We start from the raw sequence: 6,975 nt of genomic DNA, 5'->3' as shown, positions 1-6,975 counted from the left end.
GGAGATGCATATGACTTTGCCTTTGACCTGAAGGTAGACGACGAAGAATACGCACACAACAAACGTGGAGGACGCAACAACTAGCAGGGAAAAACACAGGGCTTAAATACATACTGAGGTGATTAGGGAATGTGAAACAGGAGGAGAGCACAGCTGGGACTCATCAGACATGACAAGACAAGGGGAGGCAAAACTCAACACATTGACATTGACAGTGCCACGTATTGGAGAAGCAAGATGGCGCCTGTGTTTGGCTGTGCCGCTGCCTCCGTCCGTGTGTTTGTTTACTTTATATGTGATGCAAGTGTTCTTGCTACAGTTTTGTCCGGTGTCATCTCCCTTCGGATTTATGATCGCCATGCGTTACTGGCGATCAAATCTGCTATGGATAACTTTCAGAGTCAACGATACGACGTTGTTTTCCCACCGCCGCTTGAGCGTGACGCAGCACCCGGTTCACCTGCACTCTTGCCAGTCAGCTCAATTTTGCTCCAGAGGCCTCGTCGGAGGAAGCGGGGGAAGAGAGCCGGCTTTCTTGTCCTGCTCCGTCGTCTTTGAAAAGAGGCAGATCTTCGGGGGCTTTATTCCTGGGCTGCTAGCTGTAAGATCCGCCTGAGACTTGTCGGAGCTGGATTAATCCCCACAACCCACTGTGTTTACCACCCAAGCTCCCACCTAAAAGCATGGAAAGCAATGCCTCATCGCAGCAGGAACCCTGTTTTGCTGCGCACCTTACCGCATAGTATGAACTCTGTTCCTGGAAACTCTACCCCTGTCCCGGTGGGTCGCAGCGTTAAATGGATGTTAATTAATGCAAGTCATTTAACATATAAAAGACTTGTTGGCAACAAGTCTTATATCTTAAATGACTTGTTCTGTACGGAGAAGCTTGATTTTATGTTTATCTAGAGACGTGGCAGCGTGAGAATGAAGTCTCACATCTTTTAGAGCTGTGTCCCGCTGACTGTTCATTTCTCTGTGCACCTCGGATATCTGGACGAGGGGGTGGAACAGCGGTAATTTTCAAAAAGACATTCTTATGCCAGATGATCTCCTCAAGCTGTTACAACTCTTTTGAGATGATTATGATAAAAATTGGACGAGAACAGCCCATATACGGCATTTTAATTTATCGTCCACCTGGGTCTGCTGCATCTTTTCTGTCAGACCTACAAGAATTTTTAACTTCCACGATTAAACTGGGCAAGGTCATCATTGTTGGTGACTTCAACATTCATGCAGAGGACTCATCAAATAGTACCACTAAGGAGTTCCTGAGCATTATGGACTCTTTCAATTTTGTTTAACATGTATCAGGTCCTACTCACACAGCTGGGCATACTCTGGACTTGGTCTTCACCTGTGGTGTTTCCCTTGACCACATGAACTTAAATGATGTTTCTTTTAGCAATCATAAGTCAGTCTTTTTTAATGTATCGTTCAATTCAGAGTCTCTTCTGGCCAGATCCTCTTACTTCAATAATCTCATAAATCGTCATAAAAATAACCCAAGAATTCTATTTCAATAGTAGAGGCAGTTTCAATAGTATTGTTTCTCCTCCAACTCAGCATGCTGTGTTACTGAGAGGGGCTGGACTCTGTCTCAGTCTGGAGTTGCCCCTTGTGAGAGGCGGCGGGCTGGGGTGGGTATTTTAATATCCCCTCGGCTTGCTGCCGGTACGTTGGGGTTTTTCCCGGTGGACGAGAGGGTTTGTTCCCTGCGCCTTAGGGTCGGGGAACGGGTCCTGACTGTCATCTGCGCTTATGCGCCGAGTGGCAGTTCGGAGTACCCAGCCTTCTTAGAGTCCCTGGGGGGGAGGGGGGGGATGCTGGAAGGTGCTCCACCTGGAGACTCTGTTGTCCTGCTGGGAGACTTCAATCGTATCACCAGACGTGCGACCATATGTTCTGGACACTCGGGTAAAGAGAGGGGCTGAGCTGTCAACTGATCATCACCTGGTGGTGAGTTGGATCAGGTGGCGGGGGAGGACGCTGGACAGACCTGGTGCACCTAAACGCGTAGTGAGGGTGTGCTGGGAACGTCTAGCAGAGGCCCCAGTCCGCGAGATCTTCAACGCACACCTCCGGCAGAGCTTCAACAGCATTCCGAGGGAGACTGGGGACATTGAGTCCGAATGGACCATGTTCAGCGTCTCCATTGCCGAAGCTGCTGCATTGAGCTGCGGCCGCAAGTTGGTTGGTGCCTGCCGTGGTGGTAATCCCCGAACCAAATGGTGGACACCAGAGGTGAAGGGAGCCACCAGGCTGAAGAAGGAGTCCTATCGAGCTTGGTTAGCCTGTGGGACTCCGGAGGCAGCCGACAGGTATCGACAGGCCAAGCGGAATGCGGCTCGGGCAGTGGCTGAAGCAAAAACTCGGGTGTGGGAGGAGTTCGGAGAGGCCGTGGAAAAAGACTTTCGGACTGCCTCGAAGAGATTCTGGCAAACCGTCAGGCGACTCAGGAGGGGAAAGCGGTGCTCTACCTGCACTGTGTACAGTGCTGGCGGAGCGCTGCTGACGTCGACTGAGAAAATTGTCAGGCGGTGGAAGGAATACTTCGAGGACCTCCTTAATCCCACTGACACGTCTTCCGAGGAGGAAGCAGAGTCTGGGGATGAGGGGAATGACCCACCAATTTCCGGGGGCGAGGTCACTGAGGCAGTTAAACAACTCCTTGGTGGCAGAGCCCCTGGTGTTGATGAGGTCCGCCCCGAGTTCCTGAAGGCTCTGGATGTTGTAGGGCTGTCCTGGTTGACATGCCTCTGCAATGTTGCGTGGAGATCAGGGGCAGTACCCGTGGACTGGCAGACCGGGGTGGTGGTCCCCATCTTTAAGAAGGGGGACCGGAGGGTGTGTTCCAACTACAGGGGGATCACACTCCTCAGCCTCCCCGGGAAAGTCTATGCCAGGGTGCTGGAAAGGAGAGTTCGTCCGCTAGTCGAACCTCGGATACAGGAGAAACAATGCGGTTTTCGTCCGGGTCGTGGAACACTGGACCAGCTCTTTTTTGTCTCGAGGATACTTGAGGGTGCATGGGAGCTTGCCCACCCAGTCTACATGTGTTTTGTGGACTTGGAGAAGGCATTCGACTGTGTCCCTTGGGGTGTCCTGTGGGAGGTGTTGCGGGAGTATGGGGTGTCTGGCCCATTGCTACGGGCCATTCGATCCCTATAAAACCGTTGCAAGAGCTTGGTTCGCATTGCTGGCAATAAGTCGGGCTCGTTCCCGGTGGGTGATGGGCTCCGCCAGGGCTGCCCTTTGTCACCGGTTCTGTTCATAATTTTTATGGACAGGATTTCTAGGCGCAGCCAAGTGGCGGAGGGCTTTCGCTTTGGTGGCCTCAGAATCTCATCTCTGATTTTTGCGGATGATGTGGTTTTGTTGGCTTCATCGGGTGAGGGCCTCCAGCTCGCACTGGAACAGTTCGCAGCCGAGTGTGAAGCAGCGGGAATGAGGATCAGCACCTCCAAATCTGAGGCCATGGTTCTCAGCCGGAAAAGGGTGGAGTGCCCACTCCGGGTCGGGGATGAGTTCCTGCCCCAAGTGGAGGAGTTCAAGTATCTCGGGGTCTTGTTCGCGAGTGATGGGAGAAGGGAGCCGGAGATCGACAGACGGATTGGGGCTGCAACTGCAGTAATGCAGACGCTGCACCGGTCCGTCGTGGTGAAGAGGGAGCTGTGTAAAAGCGAAGCTCTCAATTTACCGGTCGATCTACGTCCCTACCCTCACCTATGGCCACGAGCTGTGGGTAGTGACCGAAAGAACGAGATTGCGGATACAAGCGGCAGAAATGAGCTTCCTCCGAAGGGTGGCTGGCCTCTCCCTTAGAGATAGGGTGAGAAGTTCGGCCATCCGGGAGGGGCTCAGAGTAGAGCCGCTGCTGTTCCACATCGAAAGGAGCTAGCTGAGGTGGTTCAGGCATCTGACAAGGATGCCCCCTGGGCGCCTCCTGGGTGAGGTGTTCCAGGCATGTCCCACCGGGAGGAGGCCCCGCGGCAGAACCAGGACACGCTGGAGAGATTATATCTCTCGGCTGGTCTGGGAACGCCTTGGTGTTCACCCGGATAAGCTGGAGGAGGTGGCTGGGGAGAGGGAGGTCTGGGCCTCTTTGCTTAGGCTGCTGCCCCCGCGACCCGGCCTCGAATAAAGCAGAGGAAGATGGATGGATGGATGTATGTTTTAAGATCCTAGCAACGCTGGTATTTATGGCCACATTTTTCAAAGACACAAACTTTCTGGGTGCTGACTCAGGGGGACCACTTTAGTTCATTGAAACTTTAATGCCAGTTTAGTTTAAGACATCAAACTGGTCGCGTTTTGAATCCAATTGATAATAACAGAGCTATACTGAACATAAACAACTGTGTTAGTGTGACGCCCTGCATAACTGAAGGATTACAATAAACTTCAGTTCTTACTGAATCTGTAACATTGCCTTGACCTGCCTACATCATTTTAAAATGCATTTTTTTTAAATAGTTTGTGTTGTTAAATGAGTTTTGTGTCACTGTGCACAGAGAAAAACTCACCTGATGTAGTGGTAAGGCCATGTTCACCACTAGATGGTGACAACCTGGCACAGGTATTTTCTATACACACTAAATTTCACACTGAAAAGCCTTGGTGGGAATTTTTGTTTGCATGGAAAGTCAAGGAAAAAATGTCTTGAGGTTTTCCAGTGTTTTCAAAATTGTGTTTTTCAGATACACATCAAAACTTCACACAGAAAAACACACACACAAAACAACAAAATATGTCAAATTACATAAGATAAGATAACCTTTATTAGTCCCACACGTGGGAAATTTGTTTTGTTACAGCGGTGGACAGTGCAAAGTTACATGGAGAATTAGAAAAAAGAAAAACATCTCATTTGTAAAAAAATAAACCAAAACCATCCTTCAGCTGCTTTCAATCACATCTCCGAGTCTCTGTGAGCAGACGCAGCTCGTGCTCGTCTTCAGGGTGAAGCTTGACGTGCTAATAAAAGAAAACATGTTTGCAGCTCAATTTCAAAACACTGTGTGGGTTTCTCTGGTTCATTTGAGCAACTGTTTCTTGGTAAATTATACAAGAACAGGAAACATAAAAATGGCTGTTGTCATCCAACATGCCCATAAAAGGCTTCATGATATACTGCTGCTGTTCACCTGCTTGTCTTACTCTGCTGGACTTTTCAGAAGTCGACTGTTTCACATATAAAGTGCTGTTTCTTATTATTTTAATGTGCTGAATCCAAACCCGACAATTGAAATATCTGATTAGCTGCTGTCTCCAAGACATTTATTTTTACACTACATGTTGTTTAGATGAGTTTTTCATGTGTTTGGTAATATCTGACCTTTCTTCATTATGAAACAATAATCAGAGAAAGGTCAACACAGATTAGTCTTAATATGAAACATTAGAAAGCACAGCAGGGTTATTGCAGCCCCGCCCTCACATTGTGAGCAATGCTGTGACGTTTCTCAGTTACAATAATGTGACATAACTTCTGCCAAGCAGCTTCTGTGTTTGGTAGCGTTGGTGTCACTGTGTCTGTAAACACGATAACTGGAAACAGGCATGTAGAGTGGCCCAGTGTTAACAATCCATTCAGAAGTTGCCTGGCGTCCACTGAGGTCATCAAAGTCCGTCCACCTTCTTCCACTTATCAGGGTCGTGGGGGGCTGGAGCCTATCACAGCTGTCATAGGGCGAGAGGCGGGGTCAACCCTGGACAGGTCGCCAGCCTGTGGCAGGGCTAACACACAGACAACCATTCACACCAATCCCCACTGACTGCATGTCTTTAGACTGTGGGAGGAAGCTGGAGAGAACATGCAGACTCCACACAAAGACCCCGGCCTGATGGGGTTAGGGTCCTGAGCTTGATACCCTAAACTGAACGCAGGACAGAGGAAGGGATGGGTGATGTTCATGTGTGCCCAGGTGTATGATGTGGCTCTTTGCAGTGACACAGTAAAAAATGTGGCTGTTTGTCTGTTACTGGTTGGCTGCCCCAGCCCTGGCCCTTCATGTATTTCAGTAATGTCTTTTTCTCCCGTCTCCTCTCGTTTACATGTTTTGCCCTTGTGACCCATTCCTTCTATCACGTGTGTTTTCCCCTCCAGCCATCATGTTCTGATTGTGCTTAGTTATGTCCATGTCTCATCTCTAGTCCTTTTTTCCCTCTGTATGTATTCACAGTGTACGTGTTCCTCGTCGCTTCGTCATGCTAAGTCTGCGTGTCTTATTCCGTCATGTGTCATGTATCACTCCAAATCTCACTGACTTTAACTGATAATAACTGTTTGCTGAGTGTTATGTCTAAAAGGTATTGCACAATCGCCTCTAGTAGAGGATCAGGTTTGTTTTCCACTGATAACATGACTGACCAATGATTGTGGAGCACGTCCATGTAGGATCTTATAAATGCAACGAGCAAACCTAAATGTTTTAAAATGTTCAAAACTTAATATATTATATTTCTGAAGTATGACGGAAGGAAAAAGTTTCATATTTTTAAAAATATCCAATTTCATATGATCAAATTTATGTCAAAAAGTTCATATTTATTCCTCCTATGTCATGTGTGAGTACTGTACTGTAAATGTCATATATATCAGATGATACTGATAACCTAATGCTAATAACTATGCAGAGGTCTCTAGGCCTCGACTTTTATGGAGCATGTGAAGTTTGGGGCAGAGTGGACAAAGAAAAGTTTCTCAGCAGGTTCAACAGGTTGCTACAACACAGGCCGATGAAGTATTGCACTCACTCATCCAAACTGGCAAACATGTAACATACACCCTAAGACTGATCCTGCTTTTTACTCCTTTGCTATGATTTAATTTGATATTATGTAGCCATGGATACAGTTTGCATAGATTAGAATGTTAGATTCCTGTGATGTCATCAATGCCCGATGTTTTGTTTTAATGTCTTGTGATAGTTCTAAGTAAAGACAAAGTCAGAGTTCAAGTGAGTTTAG

The sequence above is a fragment of the Neolamprologus brichardi genome, unplaced genomic scaffold (genome assembly GCF_056152115.1).
Source record: "Neolamprologus brichardi isolate AB-2024 unplaced genomic scaffold, ASM5615211v1 NODE_ptg000033l+_length_6344489_cov_1, whole genome shotgun sequence".
Taxonomy (NCBI): Eukaryota; Metazoa; Chordata; class Actinopteri; order Cichliformes; family Cichlidae; genus Neolamprologus; species Neolamprologus brichardi.
This window is presented reverse-complemented; position numbering follows the sequence as displayed.